Genomic DNA, 22,897 nt, shown 5'->3' with positions numbered 1-22,897 from the left:
CAGCCCTGCCCGAGCTCCTCGAGCTAATCGCAGCGACGGCAGTTGAGACTCCCAGACTTCTGGTCATGGGGGACTTCAACTTGCCGTCAACGGGAGCGGCTTCCGAGGTAGCTCGGGAGTTCATGGCTTCCATGACGGCCATGGACCTGACCCAATTAGTGCAGGGCCCCACTCACGAAGGGGGCCACACACTGGACCTCATTTTTGTATCTGAACAGTGGACGAGTGATCTGGGAATAGGGGATTTAGTTATCACGCCCCTGTCATGGTCAGACCACTCAGCCCTCCGGCTGGACTTCCCTGGCGCTATCCCCCACCGCGAGGAGGCGGAACCAGACTCTATAAACTGGTACCGCCCCAGGCACCTGATGGAATCTGACAGATTCCTGACGGAGCTTGGGCCAATACCTGTAGCCTTGTCCCGCTCCCGTTCCGAGGACCTAGTGACTGCCTGGAATAGGGCGACGACTGGGGCCTTGGACCGGGTTGCGCCTTTGCGACCTCCCCTGCGGCATCGACCCACCCGGGCTCCTTGGTTTACTGAGGAGCTTAGGGTGATGAAGCGCCACAGGAGACGTCTAGAGAGCAGGTGGAGGTCCTCACGCTCCGAATCTGACCGAACACAGGTAAGAGCCTATTTGCGGACTTACCTTGTGGCAATAAGAGCGGCCAAACGTAGATATTGTGCTGCTCTTATTGCGTCCGCGGATAACCGCCCGGCCGCCCTGTTTAGGGTGACCCGCTCCCTTTTATCGCAGGGGGCGCGGGAGACACCCTTACAGGGTAGAGCAGAGGAGTTTGGGGAATATCTTCAGGACAAAATCGATCAGATCCGGAGCGGGTGGACCTCCGTCAGTGGACCAGACGAGCCGCCAACAGCGAGTCTTGAGAGACCATTCTGGGAGGAGTTTGACTCTGTTGCCCCCGAGGATTTGGACAGGTTGCGTGGACGGCTGCGACCCACCACTTGTTTAACGGACCCGTGCCCCTCCTGGCTGGTACTGGCAGCCTGGGAGGTGACACGAGGCTGGCTCCTGGGCCTGGTGAGCGCCTCACTGGGTGAGGGATACTTACCAACCGCCTTGAAAGAGGCGGTGGTGAGACCCTTGCTCAAGGGGCCTTCGCTCGACCCAATGGAGCTAGCTAACTATCGTCCAGTCTCCAACCTCCTCTTCTTGGCGAAGGTTGTTGAGAATGTGGTGGCGCAGCAGTTCCCACGACACCTAGACGAATCCGACTATCTAGACCCACGCCAGTCCGGCTTCCGACCCGGGCACAGCACTGAGACAGCCTTGGTCGCGTTGGTTGATGATCTCTGGAGGGCCAGAGATAGGGGTTGCTCCTCTATCCTGGTCCTATTAGACCTCTCGGCGGCTTTTGATACCATCGACCATGGTATCCTATTGCGCCGGTTGGAGGGGATGGGAGTCGGAGGCACCGTTTTGCGGTGGTTCGGCTCCTACCTCTCCGACCGGAAGCAATGTGTGTTGACAGGGGGGCAGAGGTCGTCCCTGAGGCCACTCACTTGTGGGGTGCCGCAGGGGTCGGTCCTCTCGCCTCTCCTGTTCAACGCATATGTGAAGCCGCTGGGTGAGATCATCCGTGGTTTTGGGGTTGAGTACCATCTCTACGCTGATGATACTCAGCTGTATATTTCAACCCCAAACCACCCCAACGAGGCTGTCGAAGTGATGTCCCGGTGTTTGGAAGCTGTCGGGGTCTGGATGGGGGACAACAGACTCAAACTCAACCCCTCCAAGACCGAGTGGCTGTGGTTACCGGCACCTCGGTTCAGCCAGCTGACCCCATCGCTGGCCATAGGGGGCGAACAACTGTCCCCTGTGGAGCGGGCGCGCAATTTGGGCGTCCTCCTTGATGCCCGGCTGTCAATGGAGGACCATGTGGCAGCCGTGGCAAGGGGGGCGTTCCACCAGGTTCGCCTGGTGCGCCAATTGCGCCCCCTACTGGACCGGAGTGCCCTGCGCAGGGTCACTCATGCGCTGGTGACGTCTCGCCTGGACTACTGCAATGCCCTCTACATGGGGCTTCCCTTGGGACGCATCCGGAGACTGCAGCTAGTTCAGAACGCAGCCGCGCGGGTTATTATGGGAAGTACACGTTACTCCCACGTAACACCTCTCCTGCGCGAGCTGCACTGGCTACCTGTGGCCTTTCGGGTGCGTTTCAAGGTATTGATCACCATCTTTAAAGCGCTCCATGGCAGAGGACCTAGTTATCTGCAGGATCGCATCCTTCCACATACGTCCCTGCGACCTATCCGCTCACACAGGGAGGGGCTCCTCCTGGTGCCGTCTGCTAGGCAATGCCAGCGGGCGACACCTAGGAGTAGATCCTTCTCTGTGATGGGCCCAACCCTCTGGAATGACCTCCCCCCAGACATTCGAACTACCACCGACCTCCGTTCCTTCCGGCAAAAGTTAAAGACTCACCTGTTTCAATCAGCTGGCCTGGCACTTTCTTAGTTTTACCTCCCAGGGATTTATTTTATTTTAGGGTTTGGGGTTTTAATTGTGATGTTTTTAGGATTAGAATTATTTATTTCTTAGTACAGCCTATCTCCCCTCCAAATGTATCTTAAATGTAGCTTAAATGTATTTAATTTTATGACTGGTTTTATTGTATTGACTGTACACCGCCCCGAGTCCCTTTTTGGGAGAGGGGCGGTCTAAAAATCTAAGAAATAAAAATAAAAAATAAATTTAGTATATCTCGTTTAAAAAGAAGGAATAATAATGATAGTCAAACAAATGAGGTATAATGATAATAATGTATGCAAACATATTCACTTTGATATTATGTGATTTATATAAATTGCAAGTGATGATTATGGAAAGGATGCACAAAAGCCTTGTAACAAATCGACACACTCTATGTAATGGAAGTTGGTTTTATGTTTTATGTCTTGTCTGTCTGTCCAAAAATAAAAAAAATGGAATTAAAAAAAACCCTAAAATCATGGTCCTCTTAATTCCTGGAAAATAGATGGAGAAAGATTAATTTTATATTCCTGGGCTCCAAGATCACCGCAGATGGGGACTACAGCCAAGAAATTAAAAGACGCTTGCTCCTGGGGAGGAAAGCTAGGGCAAATCTAGACAGCATACTAAAAAGCAGAGACATCACCCTGCCAACAAAAGTGTGTTTAGTCAAAGCTATCGTTTTCCCAGTTGCAATGTATGGCTGTGAAAGTCAGACCATAAGGAAGGCTGAGTGCCAAAGAATTGAAGCCTTTGAACTATGGTGCTGGAGAAGATTCCTGCGAGTACCTTAGACTGCAAGGTGACAAACCGGTCAGTCCTAGAGGAGATCAACACTGGCTGTTCTTTAGAAGGCCAGATCCTGAAGATGAAACTCAAATACTTTGGCCACCTAATGAGAAGGAAGGAGTCACTGGAGAAGAGCCTAATGCTGGGAAAGACTGAGGGCAAAAGAAGAGAATGAGGTGGCTGGATGATCACTGAAGCATTCGGCATGAGCTGAAATGGACTCTGGGGGATGGTAGACAACACAAAGGCCTGAAGGAACATTGTCCATGGGGTCACGACAGGTCAGACACAACTTCGTGACTAACAACAACAACAACAACAATGTCTAACTCCCTCTCTCTCTCTCTCTCTCTATGTTTGTGTGTGTATATTAAGCTGATTGTGTTATACTTTATGGAGCATCATAGTAATCAATGGAAAGTTAATGAACAGGAAGAGCTTGACATTAAATTACTTCTTGTGCATACATCTATAAAGTTGCTGACATTGGCCACCTGCTCTTTTAATGCTGACTATGTGTGGTCATCATCTTAATTAATAACACATGCAAGAAGAGAATGTTCAATGAGAATGACACTTGATTTTTAATACAGCTGAACATTATGAGCTGGACTAATATTTGTATACTGAAGCATGTAATTATGAATTCTGGAATTATGAATAATGAGTCAGTAGTGCAAATCACATTGACAAGGTGTAAAGTTAAGCAGCAGCAGCAAGCTTTTAAAAGCAATAACAAGTTTGGTATCACTGTATAACAATTCAGCATTAAAACAGGAAAAGTCTTTAGAATACTAAACATTTTTAAGAAGAAAAGTTATTCTATCGTAGAAAAAAATAAAGAATCAAAGCTAATATAACCTCAGTGAGACTGACGGCTAAAAATAGAAAAAGCAATATTGCATTGATGTTTTTAGAATCAAGACAAATGGTTAGTAGACATAAGAGTGTGGGTGAAATTTGATGGTATACTAGACTACCCGTAATACACTGGATCATCCGATCAGAGATATATCTCCTTACTGGATTCCTTAATCCCTTTAACAATGACAGAGCTTCTAATGAAACTGCCTTTCCTGGAAAAGCTGGGATACATTCAGAGTCATAACTCCCTTGAAAAAAGTCCACGTTGAACTGTATAGCACATGTATCAGCACAGAAAATGTTTTATGACATTTTGTATTATGTCATAAACTGTTTTGTGCTCATTTTTATGTCAAAATGTTTCTTATAAAATGTGCCAAATTTCAGTTCTATGTGTGTCAAGGGCCCAAGAATTTGGACACATTCTATAAGTTAGTTCATTTGAGGTACCTTTACCTCAAAAAGATTTGCTCCATGATGTACCATTTTACCCAGTGAAAAGTTATGGGAATGAGCGCCATGGCTCAAGGTTTGGGCTCAGATTCTGCATTTGAAGCTAAAGAAGCTGTTCCAGCTGCGCCTGTGGAAAGTCAGCTTCAGGAAGGACAAAGCCAGATATCACTTGAGGTGATCAATCACAAATGCCACCAGAGCAGCTGGATCTGTCAGAGGAGGATAATGTAAGACAAGTCCCTGCATCAGCCTGGTAAAAAGGAGGCAATTTTGTCAAACAACAGAGTAAACCTTCTTATTAGTAGTAGTTGGCTGAAGCCTGTATAAGAGACTTGGTTAGCTCTGTTCTCTTTGCTGGAAAAAAAATTTCTTAGCTCTTGTGGGATCCCCATGTATGAATTTCACTCTTGAACCTCACTCCCTTGATCTGGCTGATGCCCTTGACCCAGCTCTTGACCTTGTGCCATCTTTGGACAATTCTTTTGCACACTCCTCTTTGAAAATACACTTCACAGGCAAGACTTTGCTTTGTTTGACATTCTTGCTAGAGGTACCTCTGTTGCCTGGAAATAAAACTGATAATCTCTCGAACCATGTGTGTGTGAGTCTGAAGCCTGAAGCAGGATAATGAGAATTTTAGTACCATATAGATTGTACATCTTCACAGAGAAAACCATACAGTCATTACAATTTGTGAATATGTATAAGTGGAACTAGAAGTAAGCAACCATCATTTTTGTGATTCGCACAATAAAGCTTCACACACGGCATAGATCATTTCTTTGTAATTTAATTTCCAAGCTACCTAACAACTTCAGATTATTTCCAATAAATTTCAGGAGAGCCTGATCATTTCAACTCTACCCAACTCTATTCTCCAATCTTATAATTCAGGCAATTAGATGTTCATCATTATCTAGTCTAGAAACCCAGACAGAAGAAAAAGCAATGGCAGCAACATTGGGCTGTGTGATTGTATCAAGGAGCAGCACAAAAAGAGTCATTAGTGAACTAAGTTACCAATACCGTTCTCTGGTAAATCTTCTCTTAAATTTGCATTTATTGGTTTTATTATTTTAAAAGGTCTTTTATCTCCTTTTCAGTGTTTCAACCCCAATTTTACATGAGAACTGAAAATGGGTAAGTTTCTTTTTGTAGCAAAAATAGACCCTATTCAAGTTTAATCATTTACAAAATATGTTTAAATTTTCTATGCATTTTAAATTTAAGAAAAGTTCAATTTCAACCAATTTCTCGTGTCATTTAAATCTCAGTTCTTTTTAAGGCCTAAATAAACAGTTGCACATAACTTTGTGTACATGTTCCAATGACTGCCCAGTATATGTATACTTTTTTTTAGAATTTACATATTTTGCAATATATTTCTCCTGATATAATGCATTTTATGCACAGCTTCCCCAAATATATTCAATTTATTTTAGTTCTGAACTGGATGCAAGTTAAACTTTCATCAAGAATAGAGAACAAATGCAAATGTTTTACTTTCTTTGCTGTTGCAAGTATATGTGCTGAATTCATACGACTCACGGCTCACACCCCAGATCGCACTTCTTTACCCTCCTACCATCAGGAAGGAGATATAGACGCATAGCCAGCCACAGAAACAAGCTGAAGAACAGTTTTTATCCGTGGGCTGATAGACTCATGAATGCAAAATAACATAATTACTATGTAGTACGATGGATTTGCAGGGCCAGTGAAAGGTGTAACATGTTCACACTGGTGCATTAGGACTGCGTGTTTGTTTATATGATTTATTGGGTTAAGGATTTTTTCTCTTTACTGTGAGTTGTGTTGGGAGGGGGATGCACTGAGGGAGCTCAACCAACCTCATTGTGCATATGCTGTGCACTGACAAATAAATAATTCTAATTCTAATACTCTTTATGAAAAAGGGAAGACGCTGCCCATCAAAACTAAGTCAGCCACCAATGTGTTTAAGAGGTCAACATACAGGTGAAACTCGAAAAATTAGAATATTGTGCAAAAGTTCATTTATTTCAGTAATGCAACTTAAAAGGTGAAACTAATATATGAGATAAGACTCATTACATGCAAAGCAAGATAGTTCAAGCCGTGATTTGTCATAATTGTGATGATTGTGGCGTACAGCTCATGAAAACCCCAAATCCATCCTCTCTGAAAATTAGAATATTACATGCAATCAACAAAACAAGGATTGTACATAGGACAATATCGGACCTCTGAAAAGTATAAGCATGCATATGTACTCAGTACTTGGTCTGAGCTCCTTTTGCAGCAATTACCACCTCAATGCAGCGTGGCATGGAAGCTATCAGCCTCTGGCACTGCTGAGGTGTTCTGGAAGACCAGGATGCTTCAATAGCAGCCTTCAGCTCTTCTGCATTGTTCGGTCTCATGTCTCTCATGGGACCATTGGCTAGAAAAATTCCTGGCTAATTAGATTACATGGAAGAAATTTCTTGCAGTATCTGATCATCAATTAGTAAATGGGGAAGGTAAAATAACAAGTAGAACATGCAACTATTCCATTGAATGTGGATATATATCAAGTGTGAAATCCACTTACCTTTGCTACCGGTTTGGTAGCAATGTGAACATGCATTTGCGCTTGCGCAGGAACTCCCGCACATGAGGAAAGCATCAAAAATTATGTAATGGTGGGTGGGCAGAGCCTGCTACCAAGCATGCCTGGAAGGTAAATAAAATCCTGCTTTCTAGATAATATAAATCGTGCATCACAGCTGATCATCAGAAAAACTGGCTCGCCCAAACCAGTTTCATTTTTTTTACTACCGGTTCAGGCGAACCAGTCCGAATTGGTAGCTTTTCACCCCTGATATATATTCCATAGAATGTGGATATATTTCTCTTTTGACACAAAGCATGCTAGGGAATCATAGGTAGAACAGAAGACAAATGTAATGCTCCTAAAATATGTAAGCAAACCATGACTGATAACTAGCTACCACTTTCCCTTTACTCCACAGGAAATTTGCTGTCAAGGCATACCTGAAGGCATAGTGAAGGTAAGACATACCTCTTAATGACGAAGGTTTTGAGCAGCTTGGAAGGTAGATGGTGTTCCTCTAGTTCAGTGATGGCGAACCTTTTTTGGCTCGCGTGCCACAAGTGGAGGAAGCGCAGGGGGGTCGAGTGTGGGCGTGCCACACCCATAATGCAATGCGCGACCCCCCAGTGCGCATGCGCACACAACGCGTGACCCCCCCATTTTTACATGTTTTTTTTGCCCTCCCCAGGCTCCAGGGGCTTTATAGGAGCCTGGGGAGGGCGAAAAGAGCCTCCCCCGACCCCCCGGAGGCCCTCCGGAGGCTTCAGGGACTGTCCGGAGGCTTCCCTGAAGCCTTTGGAGTGCTTAAAACCACCCTCCGAGCAAACCGGAAGTGACTTCCGGGTTGCTCGGAGGGTCGTTTTAAGCGCTCCAAAGGCATCAGGGAAGCCTTGGACGGTCCCTGAAGCCTTCGGAGCACTTAAAACCACCCTCCGAGCAAACCGGAAGTGATTTCCGGGTTGCTCGGAGGGTGGTTTTAAGCGCTCTGAAGCATCAGGGAAGCCTTCGGAGCCTCTGGAGCCTGGGGAAGGCGAAAAATAGCTTTTAAAAAGATGAACTCAGCTGGCCAGCGGGCGCGTGCACGCTGGCCAGCTGACAGGGCAGCGCCTCGCGTGCCCTGACAAATGGCTCCGCGTGCCACTTGTGGCACGCGTGCCATAGGTTAACCATCATGGCTCTAGTAGGAAGGCAAGTTAATAATATCATATGCAGCATATGATAGGGAAAGATTATGTTTTCTGTCACCTGTTTCTTGTGTATTCTATTTTTCTTGTTGGTTCTTCTGATGCATCTCCCTGTAGACTTATTGTGCTTGGGAAGAGTAGTGTCTTCTCCACTCCTATCTTTTCTTCTCTAAAAAGAAATCTCAAGGTAATCCAGTTTAAGGAAAAGAGTGAAAATAATAACTCAGTCTTTGGAAAGCAAAAGTGTGAGAAAGAAACACGAATTAATCCCAACTTGATTATTTGGTAGTAGAAGTGGCAGAGAGAAAATAGGACACACTTTCAAGACCAAAGTGGGCTTTTTGAGCTATTTCATTGAGGAGACAATTGTTAAAAAGAAATCCTGTTGTAGGTAGGGTATAATAACAGAATCTATTATGAGAAGACTGCTCTCTCGAAAAGTCCCATCCCAAATATCCTCTATGAACTCCTTACATTCTGTGCCAAGCATCCTATGGGACCCATCTGAGGAAATGGAGTCCATTGACAACCTGTCCACTGGGAAGTTCTCATAATTCAAGTCCAGAGAGATAAACCACTCTGTGCAGCTTTTATTCAAATGCCATTTCCATCTTCCAACTTCACCGCTACCAATTCTTCCACATATGGTGCACTCACCACCATTGCCAATTGATTATTTTAGGAATGGCAACCTTGGGAAATAGGATTTCTTTCTGAAAAAAATGGTATTGGCTGCCATTGTCTTAACTTAAGCCTATTGTTGTGCTGATACATAGGGAAAGAAGCAAATGAATTGGTACAGAGGAAATATAACTGAAAGTAGAATAAATGAAAGCAAGCAAATGAACAGGTAATTATCATAATAAAATCACTCTGAAAGGTAAAGGTTCCCCTCACACATATATTCCAGTCATTCCTGACTCTAGGGGGCAGTGCTCATCTCTGTTTCAAAGCTGAAGAGCCAGTGCTGTCCGAAATGTCTCTGTGGTCATGTGGCTGGCATGACAAAACTCTGAAGGTGCACCGAACACTGTTACCTTCCCACCAAATGTGGTTCCCATTTTTCTACTAGCATTTTTATGCATTTTCAAACTGCTAGGTTGGCAGAAGCTGGGACAAGTAATGGGAGCTCACTCGGTTAAGTGATCCTAAGGATTTGAACCACCGACCTGCTAATCTTTTTGATTGACAAGATCAGCATTTTATCCACTGAGCCACCGCATGTGTCCCTTTTAAAAAATACTATATGTAATGGTAATAGAAAAGAAAGCTGTTCTTCAGGAGGTTTCTTAGTGTAAGAAAGGTGATTAGAGGATGGACTTGGGTCTAAAAACCATGTGGTCTTATTCATTTCTATATGGAATGACCACAAGCTAAATGTTTTGAGCGCACACCACACCCCAAGAGTGGCCACTTACATCTTTTCAAGCAGATGAGTGCTATCAAATAATATTAGAGGAGAAATGGATGCTGACTAGTAAAGCTTATGCCATGTGTGAAAGATGTTCCCAAAGCACACCCCAGAATTTCTTATTAAAAGGATCAGACAGAGAAAGTGGATTATTGCTGCTATTTGCAGCAAACAGAAGTAAACCAAAATGGATAAATAATCTGTGCTGGAGTACAAAATGGCTTTCTATGTACTGTACTGTTTGTTACCACAGTGAAAGAGAATGTCATGACTTCCATTAGTGCACTAGCATTTTAAGTTCTCTCTCCCCCCCCCCCCACTTCTCTCTGTTTCTGTCTCTCTGTTTCTCAAATTTGGAAATACAAAACTATTTGACACTTAGGAGCGCTTCTAGTGTACCATGTAGTTACAGTGGCATCTAGAATACTTGGACTCTTTAGAACCTGACACATATCCCCAAATGCCACAGCTTCTTTGATCCATGTCTTGGCAGACCATAAGAGTTAAATCTCTAACAAAATGGAGCCCTGGCTTGCTCCTGTCATCACATCAAATTCTGTCATCCCTTCAACTCTTTCCAACTTCAAACAGGAATGTCTAATGCTAAATTCCCCTGCATGAGAAGGATCAAATGCTGTCAGGTAACAACATGAGGAATGCTAAGATATTGAAATCGAACACAGCTGAATATCAACTATTCAGCAAGGCTTTCAGAATGCTTCTTTTGAGAATTTTTACATCCAATATTTGGTGAATATTGGATATAAATTTTCCCAGGGGATAATTTTGGGAGGTTTTAGGTGAGCATATTCATTGGAGTTCCATGCAATGTAATAATAGAGTTCCATGCAATCATGGCTCTTTAGTCTGTTTGCACATCCCTTGCATGGGCTTTCAATGCTATACCAATAAAGTTTTAAAATGTGTGTTCTATGGAAGCACCAAATAAAAAGCTAATACATTCTACATCCCTAGACTACAGCTTCATTTACCCATTGATCTTTCCATAAAGGAAGCCTTGACAGATAACAGAAAGATATTTGCTTCCTTATTTATACACATAATCTAGACAAGCTCTCATTTTTGAATCATAAATTCTTCTTGTTCCCATAAATAAAGAGTAATTTGGCACAGGGAGACACAAACAGTCAGAGTGGGTACAACTGAGTAATGGTCTCTCAGTTTTTCTGTAAATTAGGAACGCCTGGTTTGTCATCCAACAAGTTGTCTCCATCAATTTCCCTTTTTAATGCCACACTAGTGCTCCCTAATAAAGCTTCCTATCCGTTTCAGATCTAATCATGTATAACATAAATCCCACATAAGAGAGACTGCTTGCTAAGCTGAGAAGATCACCAAAGTGGTTTTCATGAAGATGTAAATTGGCAAAGTAAATTCTTTTTTCTCCCTTTTTTAATCTTTTTAGTTCACCTATACACATTACAGGTATCCAGGTAGCCTGAGGAAAGAGTGGCTTAAATCTAATGTTTTATCATTAGTATTCTACTTACTCAATAAGACTTTCACATCTTCTCCTTTCCCATGTATTTCCCTACCTCCCTATTTGTCCCTGGCAACTTCCTGGAACTTTTCAGGCTGCAGATTGAGGTGGACACTGTATCTTTACTCTTAGCAGGATGCCATTGGATGAAAAAACTAAGTGCATTGTAATCAGCTGGGATATTTTTTTGGTCCCCAAACACTCAGAGTGGATAACAATAGAAACAATAACAATAGAAACCAAAATATAATTTTATTAGTACAAGTCCATTAATTCACAAATAGGCTGTTTTGACTTACTTGAAGAACATAAGTGTTTATCTGTTTACATAAGGCTTTGCTTGAGACTTTTCGGAAACTCACTAAAGGTTATATATATCAGTGATGGTCAACCTTTTTGGCATCACATGCCAAAAGCAGGTGGAGCATAGGGGGGTTGTGGGCAGGCGTGCAACACCCATAATCCTATGCACGCGACCCCATGTGCATGTGCATGCAACCCCCACCCTCCCCTCTACTTTTGGTGTGTGATAGTCCTGTTTTTCCCTCTCTCTAGGTTCCAGAGGCTTTCTAGGAGACTGTGGAGGGTGAAAACGGCCTTTCCCCGCTCCCCAGAGGCTTCCAGTGCCTTCCATTTGCACCTGCAGCACCTGCTGGTCCCTGCCGCCTTCAGAGGCAATGGAGGCAACCACTACTCTTGGTGGGCAGCCGTGCTCATGGGCCTGGCCTGAAGCCTCATGACCCACCCACCCCGCCCAGCCAAACATGGATCACCTACACCAGGAGGTACCTGGCAGCGCTGGCGGTCTCCCTGGTGGCCAGCGGGCAGTTGGAAGTGCAATGCCCCTGATGCCCAGTGTCTTCCACTGGTGCAGAAAGGGTCCAAACAAATAATTGTCCATTTTCTTCTTGTAAACTCGAGTGATGGAGAGCACTCACAGCTTATGGAGGTAAGCCATTTCACTAATCATTTTTATGTCAGGAAATTTCTCCTTAGTTCTTGATTGGCTCTCTCTTTAATTATATTTCACCTGTTACTTCTTGTCCTTCATTCAGGTGCTTTGGAGAATAGGTTGACCCCTCTGCTGTGCAATAGCTCCTCAAGTACTAGAAATGCGGGCCTACCTAAATCCCTCTTGCAATTGCTTCTGTTCAGCCAGGTACCTCCTATTCTATATATGTGCATTTGTTTTCTTGTATAAATAGAAGACATTATTTTCCTCACAATTTAATTGTAATTTGTTGGATAGGATCCAGTGTTCAAGTCTATAAATATCCTTCTGTAAAGTTTTGGTTATTTCCCCCCAGCTTGTATCATGTGCAAATTTGATGAGTTTCCCTTCTATCCCCTTGTCTAAATCATTTATGAAGATGTTGAAAAATAGTAGGCCTAAAACAGAACCTTGAAGTATGCTTCCTTCCATTTAGATGTAGTTCCACTGAAAGTTACACATTGAGTGTGGTTGGTCAGTCAGTTGCAAATCCATTTGGTGGTGATGCTGTCTATCCCACATTTTTCTATCTTATCAAGAAGTAAGTTGTGATTTACTTTGTCAAATACTTTACTGAAATCTAAGTAAACTATGACCATAGCATTTCCCCAATCCACTAATTTAGTCACTTTCTCAAAGAAGGCAATAGGTTTGTCTGGGGTGATCTGTTTTTAACAAACCCATGCTAGCTTCTAGGAATTGTTTTGCTCATTTCTAGGTGCTCACAAATCCACACAAATCCACATCTTGATTATCTTTTCTAGGATTTTCCCAGGTTTTAAAGTCAGGCTGATTGGTCTGTAGTTTTCTGGATCCATTTTTTCCCTTTTCAAAAAATTGGAACCACATCAGCTATGGTGATCTTCGGAAAAACCCCTTGCATTGTACCTGGGTAAATAATTGAAGGCAGTGTGGCCCATGGATTGCCTCCAGTAACTTAATTAGTCTAATTGTATTTCACTGCTGCTTCAGAGTAGCTAATAATTTCAGGAATGAATGAATATTTTCCAGCCAGATGATCCGTCATAGTGACATTCAAACTCTATATGTCAAAAAAAAAGAAAAGCATGAGATGTGATTGTTCCATAGAACCTGATATTGAAAAATGTTATGCAAAGCTCTTGCTTGACAGGAGATACCATAAACTGAATCCAAAGCACTTATTTTGCTATTCTAGGAAAGCCTTGTCTGTCAAATTTTACTTGCTGTCCAACTGTTAAATGAACAGAATGTAATTTATAAAAAGAAAACTTGCCTGTCTTTTTATGACGTTTCCAATGTGCACAATTTGTGAACTAGAGATTGTTTGTCCATTAAAGGAACTTTGTCTTTTAATTTATTTTCCCACAATCTCTAAGTAGCATCATACATGGATGAAATAAATACTTATTTTTCAGAACTCCGTGTTTTAATTTGGGTTTAGGTTTACTTTTTAAAACACTTTCTCATTTGAGCCTCACTTTCTCCTTTTAATCCCAAAATGCAATGATCTCAACAGGGATTACAAATCAGAAATGTTACTGGTTCATACAAATTAAACACAACCCTTAATGCTTAACTATGATTTTTCAAGTGGAACTATGGAAGTCTAAATGAAACTTCACCTTGGGAACCAAATAAAATCAGACCAATTTCCCCAGACAGATGGTAAATGTTTTGTGACTGACATGTTTAGAAAATTGATTGGTTCTTTAATCCCATTGAGTCCAACATTAACTGCAGAACACATGGTTAGCAAAGTAATGGGAATAACTATAAGTATCTTTTAATGCTTGCAGATGAAGGAACAGACAGAAAAATTGAAAGGAAGGAGAATATATTTAGCAAACCTTTTTTTTAAAAAAGTTTCATTAATTTTCTATTGTTTACATTTTGTTAGTGCTTAATAAACATCGTGTTGTCTGGATTATTTTCTTTTCTTAGTAGTACAGATGACATTCTTAATATCCACCCTTTTTTTCCAAATACCAGTAGAGTAAATTCCATGTTTGATAATATTCTGTATCTTCTTTCTGTTTAATCTTCAATGTAAGTCTGTCCATTTCTGCACAATCTTATCTTATCGTATCTTATATTAGACTTGATAGTCTATTGACTAAAGATTGCTTATTTCAATCTACAGTATGTGATTTAATTCTTGGGTGGTTACTATTATTTTTCATCACCAGATGCAAGGTATTATATCTGGTCAAATTCCAGACAACCCATAGCTGGCAGCTCTGAATTTGAGCTTTCCATGTCTTTTTGTTCACATCCTAGTACTTTTCAGGGAAGTTCTTTTTTTTTTTTTTTTTTTTTTGGCCACTTAGACATGATAATTCTAGATATCAAAATGTGGGTTGCTTGTGTTTAAAGCCAACCTGTTTTTTTGCAAAATACTCACTGGCTTGCTTATGTATATTTAAAAGCATACTGGTGGGTAGAAATGAAAAAGAGAAATTGAACATTCATCCCTAGAGGTGATTCTAACAGGTGTCCTACCCACTTCCTTTTTTGTGTAACAATTCAAATGGAAGTAATGCCAGATTTCTCTGCATCTCACCACCATGCCCACACACTCTTACCACTATTTTAAAGACTTAAAGCAAATCATGTTATTCAATAGCTGAGGGAAGGGAAAGTAATTGTACTGCAAAAATATTCACCCCAATCAATATGCTGGTAGGCATAATGCCATCATGTAAGTTGTCAAAATGCATAAATGTGGAATTTTCTTTTTGCTTTTGGATATAGCAAACTATTTCTACTGGATTGTGGATGGTTTTTATTTAGTTCTTTAAAGAGAGTAACTTAAATTACATCTTCCTAGTGTACTCAGTACAATTATTGTGTGTACATGAGAGTGTGTAGGAATCACTTTCTGTGTTGTTTTTCTTATTTTATACTTTTTATGTAGCAGAAACTAATAAAAATAAATTTAAAAATGTAAATTTGTGAGGTTTATGAAGTCAAAAATGGTCTTTTTCAAAGATATGTTCAGAATAAAAGAATGAGAAAAGAATCATGACATCACTGTTCAGTGAAGGGAACTGAACATTAATGGACAACAAAGAAAAGACGATGCTACTTAGCAATTTGGGTTCAGTCTTTTTCAAAAATAAGTATGCCTTATACTAAAAAAAATGTATCAGTAGACATTACTGAAGCTTTATGGAAGCATATTGATATACTTAATTTTCTTTAAATGAGTTGAAGCATTCCTATGGTGTAGACTGTGGTTCTCAAACTGTGGTCTAGGAAACCCTGAGTGTCAAAGTCAAATAAATATTTCTCAATTTAAATTTCTAATATAATCAATATTGATAGATAAAGCTCACAAAAACTAAAGCTTTTTGGAGTCATCAATTATTTTAAAGAATGAAATGGATCCTGAGAATAAAATTTTTGAGAACCCCTGCAATAACTCATCTATAATCTGGCTGAATCTTTCTATGTTTTGGGGAAATCCTGGAGAACAGCCAAAATGTATAATGGCTAAAGAAGACTAAATGTTGCCTCTATTTTCAAAAATGGTATATAAAAAATAATAAAGGTGGAATTTTTAAAAAGCAGATTTTCAGGCTTCTACAGAGTACATAATCTAACCGATCGATACCGAGAAGATTTTACCATTGAGATTCCTATAAATGGTATAGTATCTAGCATGGATTTGTCAAAAATAGTTAGCATCTCCAACTTCTTCATCATATTTTACTGTTAAATGCTCTAAGTGTTCCAACTTCTTCTCTGTCCTCTAAAATGTGTTTGATAATTTCTGAATTTCTAAGAATATCTTTTGCAGGCTTAAAGTTTCTTTCTGCTGTTAAAGTTGTGCCATTATCTCCAGCTAACAAACACTGCTGCTCTAGCTTGGAAGGTTTTTACAGTGATAAGCATAGATTCACAATAAAGTTTTATTTTCACTCTTCTCTGGTTAAAGATATACTTCAAAGGGACATCTGTATGCTTTTCTTCTTATCACACTCTATAAACAAGCAGTGAGACCTTGGAGTGCCAAGCCAGGATAATCAGTAAGAAAAGTAAAAGTGTTTCGTTTTTGACACACAATCCTCCACCCTCTGAGTAGCAGTGTTATTGTTGCAATTTTCTTTGTTTATTTTTGTATCTTTTCTGTATTTTAAGTTAAAAAAAGGTCTGATTCTTGAATGAGTTAGAAAAACACCCACAGTAATGAAAGAGGATAATTTTAGTCCATAGGTTACAAAGAATAATAAAAGAAAAAAAATAGAAGAAGAAAACTTAATTCATTCATTTGAAAAGGCTTGCATAAATTCCATCCAGGAAAATAGCATTTAAAAAGTAAGATAACCCACTGTCCAAAACTATTCAAAGCTTAATTCCACCACTTATTTCTTCTGTTCTCAAATTTAAATTGACTTTAAGTTTTTTTATAGGCAGTCTCTTTTAAAATGGTAAAAATTCCTCACCAGCTCGAAACACTTTCTCTTTCCATATCCTTCCATTTTGGAGCCGCACCGACTTCATCAGCCTAATGGTTGGATTTTTTGTCACCAGTTTGAAGAACTTCTCTTACATTGATCAGGGACTTTGCGATGTCCCTGAGATCAGCAAGACATATTCTTCCTGTTCACCGTCTCTGCGGGACGGTTTAGGTCCGATTGGACCACCCAGCGGCAAAAGTATTGGCTGCGGTCTAGGAACATCGAGATCGCACATCCGTATCATCGCGACATTGGCTCCTCCTCTCCCAGCACGTGTTCTATAGGTTTGCCATCACTAGCTGAATAGTACTTGTGAAAAATATATTGGAATAATAAATGTAGAATTATTCCTACAATTTCATTGCTTGGACAACAAAAGTAAAATAAATGCACTTGCTTTTATTTAAAGTGTTGTGTTTTGTTCTGGCACCACACTTGAAGGATTTGAAAAACTGGAACAGGCAGGTTCTGGATAATCAGAAAAACAAAATATAGAGAGAATAAAAAAAATTAAAAGTAAAGCCAGATTTCAGTACCGTTTAAGGCATCATGCTAGAAACTGGGAAACAGAGGGTTGTAGACCTGCGTTAGATCTAAAGGCAACTCAGTGACCTTGGATTAGCCACTTTTGCTCAGCCCTGGGAAAAAATACAATAGCAAACTACCACTCACAACCTTTACCAAGAAAAGCACGGGTTTTGTCCAGGCAATTTCAGACAGTCAAACATGATTGAATGGATGAAAAAAAAAGAAGACTGGGAAAGGATATGATAGCCCTTTTTCAAATACTTGAAAGAGAATGTCATATGGAAGGCCAAGGTACAGGACATGCATGAATAAATTTAAATTACAGGAAGACAGATTCCACCTGAATGTTAGAAAAAACACTTCCTAACAATAAAAGTATTCTAACAGAACCAGTTATAGAGGGTGGCGATGGATTTCAGTTCATTGGATGTGCTCAGACAGTGATTGAAAAGCTGTCTGCTGGTAAATCTTTAATTGGATTTTTGTACTGAACAGAGAAGTGGACACAATAACCTCAAGAGTCCTGCTCAATTCTATAACATGATTCTATTGGTGAAATATATTTAATTAAATATGCATATTTAGGTTATTTAATGTACGGTAAAACTATGTATTTCAAAGCTATTATACATTTTTTGGCTCCAATAAGAATTTAAAGTGTATTTAATTTCATGTGTTATTCTGCCAGGAGAGAATGAAACAGGTAGCCACACAAATAAAATCAATCACCCAATAAATTTTCAGAGGATATATAACTTTTGTTTCCCTTCTCAGCCATCTGGTGGGTGTGAATTTGTGGTGTGGGTAATGACAAGGAGCCAGCCTCTGTTCTTCTATATCTGCACTTTTGGGGAGACATATTTCACAGAAAAAGCTGTTTGTTGCAGGATTTGATGTGTTTGCTAGAGAACACTAAAAGAAAATGAGTGATGAGAAAAGGCCGAAAAGGCTGCTTCAAGGAAAAGAAATGAGAAGCAAGCAGAACCATTTTTACTCTAGTACAGGCTATCTATGGCAGCAAGATTATTTTATGCACAAAAAAGGGAAGGACACTTTGATTTCTACAACAAACAAAGAGCTGAAAAAAGTTGATGGAGTTAGCAGAAATGACTAAATTGGCTGCTTTGATTAAAGAAAAGAACACAATTTTGTTTCCACTTGGAAACTGCCTTTGGAATTTGTGCTTGAGATGAAAAAAAAATGAAACTTTGATTTCAGCTTTTGCTGATTAGATAGGTTTGGTTCTTTAGAAATGGCTAGTATATACTATTATATCAAAGTAAAAAGCTGAAGGTTCATGTCATTATCTTATTCTACTGCACCAAAAGGAGTCAGATGTCATTGCTTCCCCCCCCCCAAATACACACACAGCCTGCACTTTTCTCCCTTCCCCTTTTCCTCCCCTATTTTACCTTCATTTTTCTTTATATTTTTGTATTTTATGGTTTGTTAAATTAATAAAAATTTTGAACTAGTGGCTCAATTCAAAATAGAGGTTAGTGCTGGTTTCAATCTTTAAAATCTAAATCAGGGATGTCCAAACTTGGCAACTTTAAGACTTGTGGACTTCAACTCCCAGAATTTCCCAGCCAGCTCTGGGAGTTGAAGTCCACAAGTCTTAAAGTTGCCAAGTTTGGACACCCCTGATCTAAATGTTTAAATCAGATGTGGTATTCAGTTCTATGCTGTCCTATTTAGTCATGTTTAGTCACGTTTTTGCGGAAGGTGCGTGTGTGAGCAAAACTAATGCCCGGAAGGCCGGGTGCATGTATGGAAGTGGGGCATGCATTCGCGGCGAACCAGTGGTAACAAATTGTGAACCCCACGCTGTTTAAACCCTAACCATCAGAGAGACTGCTTATCTTGTGAAAGATGCTCATGAAAACTTCTGCTTTTTAGTAAAATTTGTCAATCAGAAAGGGTGCTATTAGACTCTTAATTTTTTGCCACCAAACATAACTCTCTACAATCTTTTTTCCATTATGAACTGCTCAGATTTTAAAATCTGCAAGACAGTCTCTTCTGCATTTGGTGTCCCTGTTCTTAGAGGCACATCTTTTTTTTTATAAACAAAGTTTATTGGTTTTTTTAAAATTTTACAGGGAAAAAGGTAATGGAAAGGTACAAATTTTGGCGGTTGCAATGTGCCGTAGGTGCCCCCTCCCTCCATACTCAAAGTATACATTTACAGAAAGTTCCATTAGTAAATAGTAACATATAGTCAGCATATAAATTCAATTAATAATTTCGGTCAATTTATGTCAAGCAGATTTTTTTGTTCATTTTTGTGATCTGAGTTTTCTCGGTGTCACCCCATCTCCCCCCGCTGGCAGAGCTCCGGCCCCTCCCGTGTCCTGTGTATCTGGTGTAGGATCATCTGGTTTTTCTAAGAGAGCTTTGTTTTTTTCCATAAAGGCCTGTGCCTCTATGGGTGTGTTAATTCTAACTCTTGTGTCCTCCCAGAATACTAGCATACCTTCAGGCATCAGCCATCTGAACCACACCCCCTTCTGGTATAATTTCTTCGCTAGCTGCGAATAGCTTTTTCTTTTTCCCCTCACTTTCTTGGGGATCTGTTTCAGAATGGTTATTTGCCTGTCCTGGTATTTCAAGTCTTGCCCCCTTTGTGCACTCAGAATTTCATCTCTTGTGCTTTTTCTGAGAAATTTAATGTGTACCTCCCTGGGTACGTTGTGCGTTCTAGCATAAGCTGAATTCACTCTATAGACCAAATCTATTTCCCACCCCATCTTGTTTCTCTCTCTGGATGTATTCAGCCAAAATACTTGTCATAATGTCCCTTATATCTTCATCATCTGCTTCCACCACATTTTGAAATCTAAGATAAAAGGACATTCTCTCAAATTCTATTTTCATCTGTTGAGTATCAAGTTCTTTGTTCCCCTTCTGCACCCCTTCCATCCCCTCCCTCATCTCAGCCGTCCCACCCTCCAAAAGATCCAGTCTCTGAGTTTTTGTTGATTTGGGTCTGGTTCTCTTTGATTTCTTCTTTCATCTCCTTTAATTGTTTTTTATTTCCTCTTGTCCCTGTAGAAGTTGCTGAAACATTTGTTGAAACTCAGTCTCTGTAGTTTTAGGTTGCATCAAAGCTGTTATCATTGATTGTGTACTAGGACTGGACGTTGCAGATATCGGGGCAGAGGCAGCAAAGCCAGGTTTTCCAGGAGGTGGTTTTTAGGAGGTATTGTTTGTAGAATAAAGAGTTCAGTCAGTACAGAGAGTGATCAGTCAGAGAGGTAGAACAGCCAGGAGAGTCCAGGAGACAGAAGGTCCAGGCAGAGGAGGATTTTTCTAATCACCCTGGCAATAGAGTAAAGTTTTTCACTCCAGGGAGTTCAAAAGGTAGCAATCAACAAGAGATTTGTCTGAGTAGCACGGAGACAAAGACCGGAAGCCTGAAGTTTTAAAGGTGGAGTCAGGTTTCACAGTTCATAAAGACAGCGGAAGTGTGCCATCTTGCCCTGCCAGCTTCGGGTCTAGAGGCATAACAAAGTTTTCAAAGTTTCCAAAACTTTCCAGATCATCATTCCATTGTAGATTTAAGTTCAAAATTCGCCATTAATAGGAGCGTGACATCCTTAGTTGGCTCTCCCCCCTCCTCCTTCCCTTGGGGCTGAGAGCGAAATTGTTTCAAGCCACCTGTCCAAGGGGGGGGAATCCCCCTCCCTCCAGTCGCGCTTCTCCAGCCAAGCCGAGAGTGAAGTTTAAACTGCTGGCAATTTTTCCAAGTTAATGAAGGGGATGAGAGGGAGTTGTCGCCTCACCGCACCGCAGCCGCGTCCTTCTGCTTGTTTTTTTCTTCCGTCAGCCTCGCAGCGAAGACGCCGGAGCATCCCCCATCATGCTCCCCAGTGCCTAGAGCGAGGCGGGGCCCCCCCCCAGCCTCCGCCAATCCAGCGGATCCCCCGCGGTGCCGCTCCTCCAGCAGGAGCCTCTACAGGGCGTCCTGTGCCCCCCAAGGAGTGGGGAGCCCACCGGGAAAGTGCGGGGCGAGCAAAGCTTGCCCGTCGCCGTCAGCCGCCGGAACCGGAAGTCCTTAGAGGCACATCTTCACACGTTACTAGGATACCCACTCCTATGCCATGCTTTTAACAATTATGATTTGATTATTCATATTTTATTTATTTGCATTCTTTATGTTAAAGTGTATTTCCATTTTTTCTCTATTGTCATCTTTATATACAGTATATATTTAAATATATATTTAATATGTACAATATGTATTTAAAATTATAGTTACATTTAAAATTATAGTTACCTGAGCATTCAATTTAAACAGTACAGCAAAATATAAATCAAGTGAATAAATAAAGTAGGTCTCTAACTCAGAAACTCTTAGATCTAAAATATCCTGGCTAATTCAACTCAACCTAAAGACATTAGTTAACCTTGATTCAATCTGACCAGTGACCATATCTAGAGTTTATATGATGTCCTTGTATGCAACAATAAATCTACATATTAAATGCATGTCTGAGTTGCTATCTTATGAGATTTCAAATTATTTATTGTGCTATCATATGCAATAGTGTCCCCAAGAAAATATTGCTGGCCTCTTATATATTTGATGAATAGCATGATATTTCACCTGTTCTGAGTAGGTAGTATAATAATAAAAGTTGAGAAAGAATTACAATCCCAGTTCCTCTTCCCTTATAGAGGGACATCAGAGGTGAAGACTTGTCATAATAATAGGGATTATTAATTCTGCAACCAAATCCAGTTATGAATGCATATTGCACGTAATCTCAATAATCCCTTTTCTTTAACAAGTCATGAGGATGCAGCATTACCGCTTTCTCCACTGCTTAATTGACAATGCTGAATCCTAGTCAGTGGGGATTAAAAAACATTTTAATACTGGTTCTGTGGGCATGGCTTGGTTGGTGTGGCATGGCTTGGTGGGCATGGCAGGGAAAGGATACTGCAAAATCCCCATTCCTTCCCCACCCCACCAACCTGCTTTCCAGCTCCATTCTCCTGTGCAGGACAACAAAAGAAGACCCAGCCGATCCACTGGAACTTGGGAGGTAGCAAATAGATCAAGACCGGGGCCAGCCAGAGGTGGTTTCTGCCAGTTCTCCGAACTACTCAAAATTTCTGCTACCAGTTTGCCAGAACCCGTCAGAACCGGCTGAATACAATCTCTGATCCTAGTCTAGAATAACTGATCTCACCATTGCTTCTTTCAAAGCAGCAGAAAATTCTTCCAGTAAAGAGTTAATAATGTCATTGGTACAATACAGTTTATGAGTACATGTATAAGCCAAGCTGGAAAGAGTCTTGTCTCGTGTTGTCATTGCTTGAAGGCCCACAATCCTGAAGCCAGGCAGTCCTTTGCAAAGCCTATATAGATGAACAGTGGAGCCTCTACGGATGAATAAACAGAGTCTGCTGATCTGCTGAAATTGCAAGCCAGAAATTCAGTCCCAAACTTGCTTCCCAATTAATATTTAAACAAGAGAAATTGAACTTTTCCCCTACAACAAATAGGACATGGATTCTGTGGCAAGATGAGATGTCAGTGATTAGATTAGATGGTCAGACAATTAAATACTGCGAACCAAGAGCTGTTATACTGCAGTGACTTTTTCTTAATTCATTCAAATATAATTGAATAGAAATTGGTTTTATATAAGC

At 40.9% G+C, this 22,897-nt stretch overlaps 1 long non-coding RNA gene across 1 annotated transcript; it reads right to left on the bottom strand.

Annotated features, from left to right (window-relative positions):
- Nucleotides 1-16,498: 16,498 nt before the first annotated feature.
- Nucleotides 16,499-22,565, bottom strand: LOC309388566. Its single transcript, XR_014174809.1, has 3 exons — nt 22,217-22,565; nt 16,644-17,176; nt 16,499-16,598 (listed from the first exon to the last, which is right to left on the bottom strand). It is a non-coding gene; the product is annotated as an uncharacterized lncRNA (long non-coding RNA).
- Nucleotides 22,566-22,897: the final 332 nt, after the last annotated feature.

Source organism: Natrix helvetica (assembly GCF_964273705.1).
Source record: "Natrix helvetica genome assembly, chromosome: 3".
NCBI classification, from domain to species: Eukaryota; Metazoa; Chordata; class Lepidosauria; order Squamata; family Natricidae; genus Natrix; species Natrix helvetica.
Note: the sequence above shows the minus strand (reverse complement) of the source record. Positions and strands in the feature narration are given on the sequence as shown.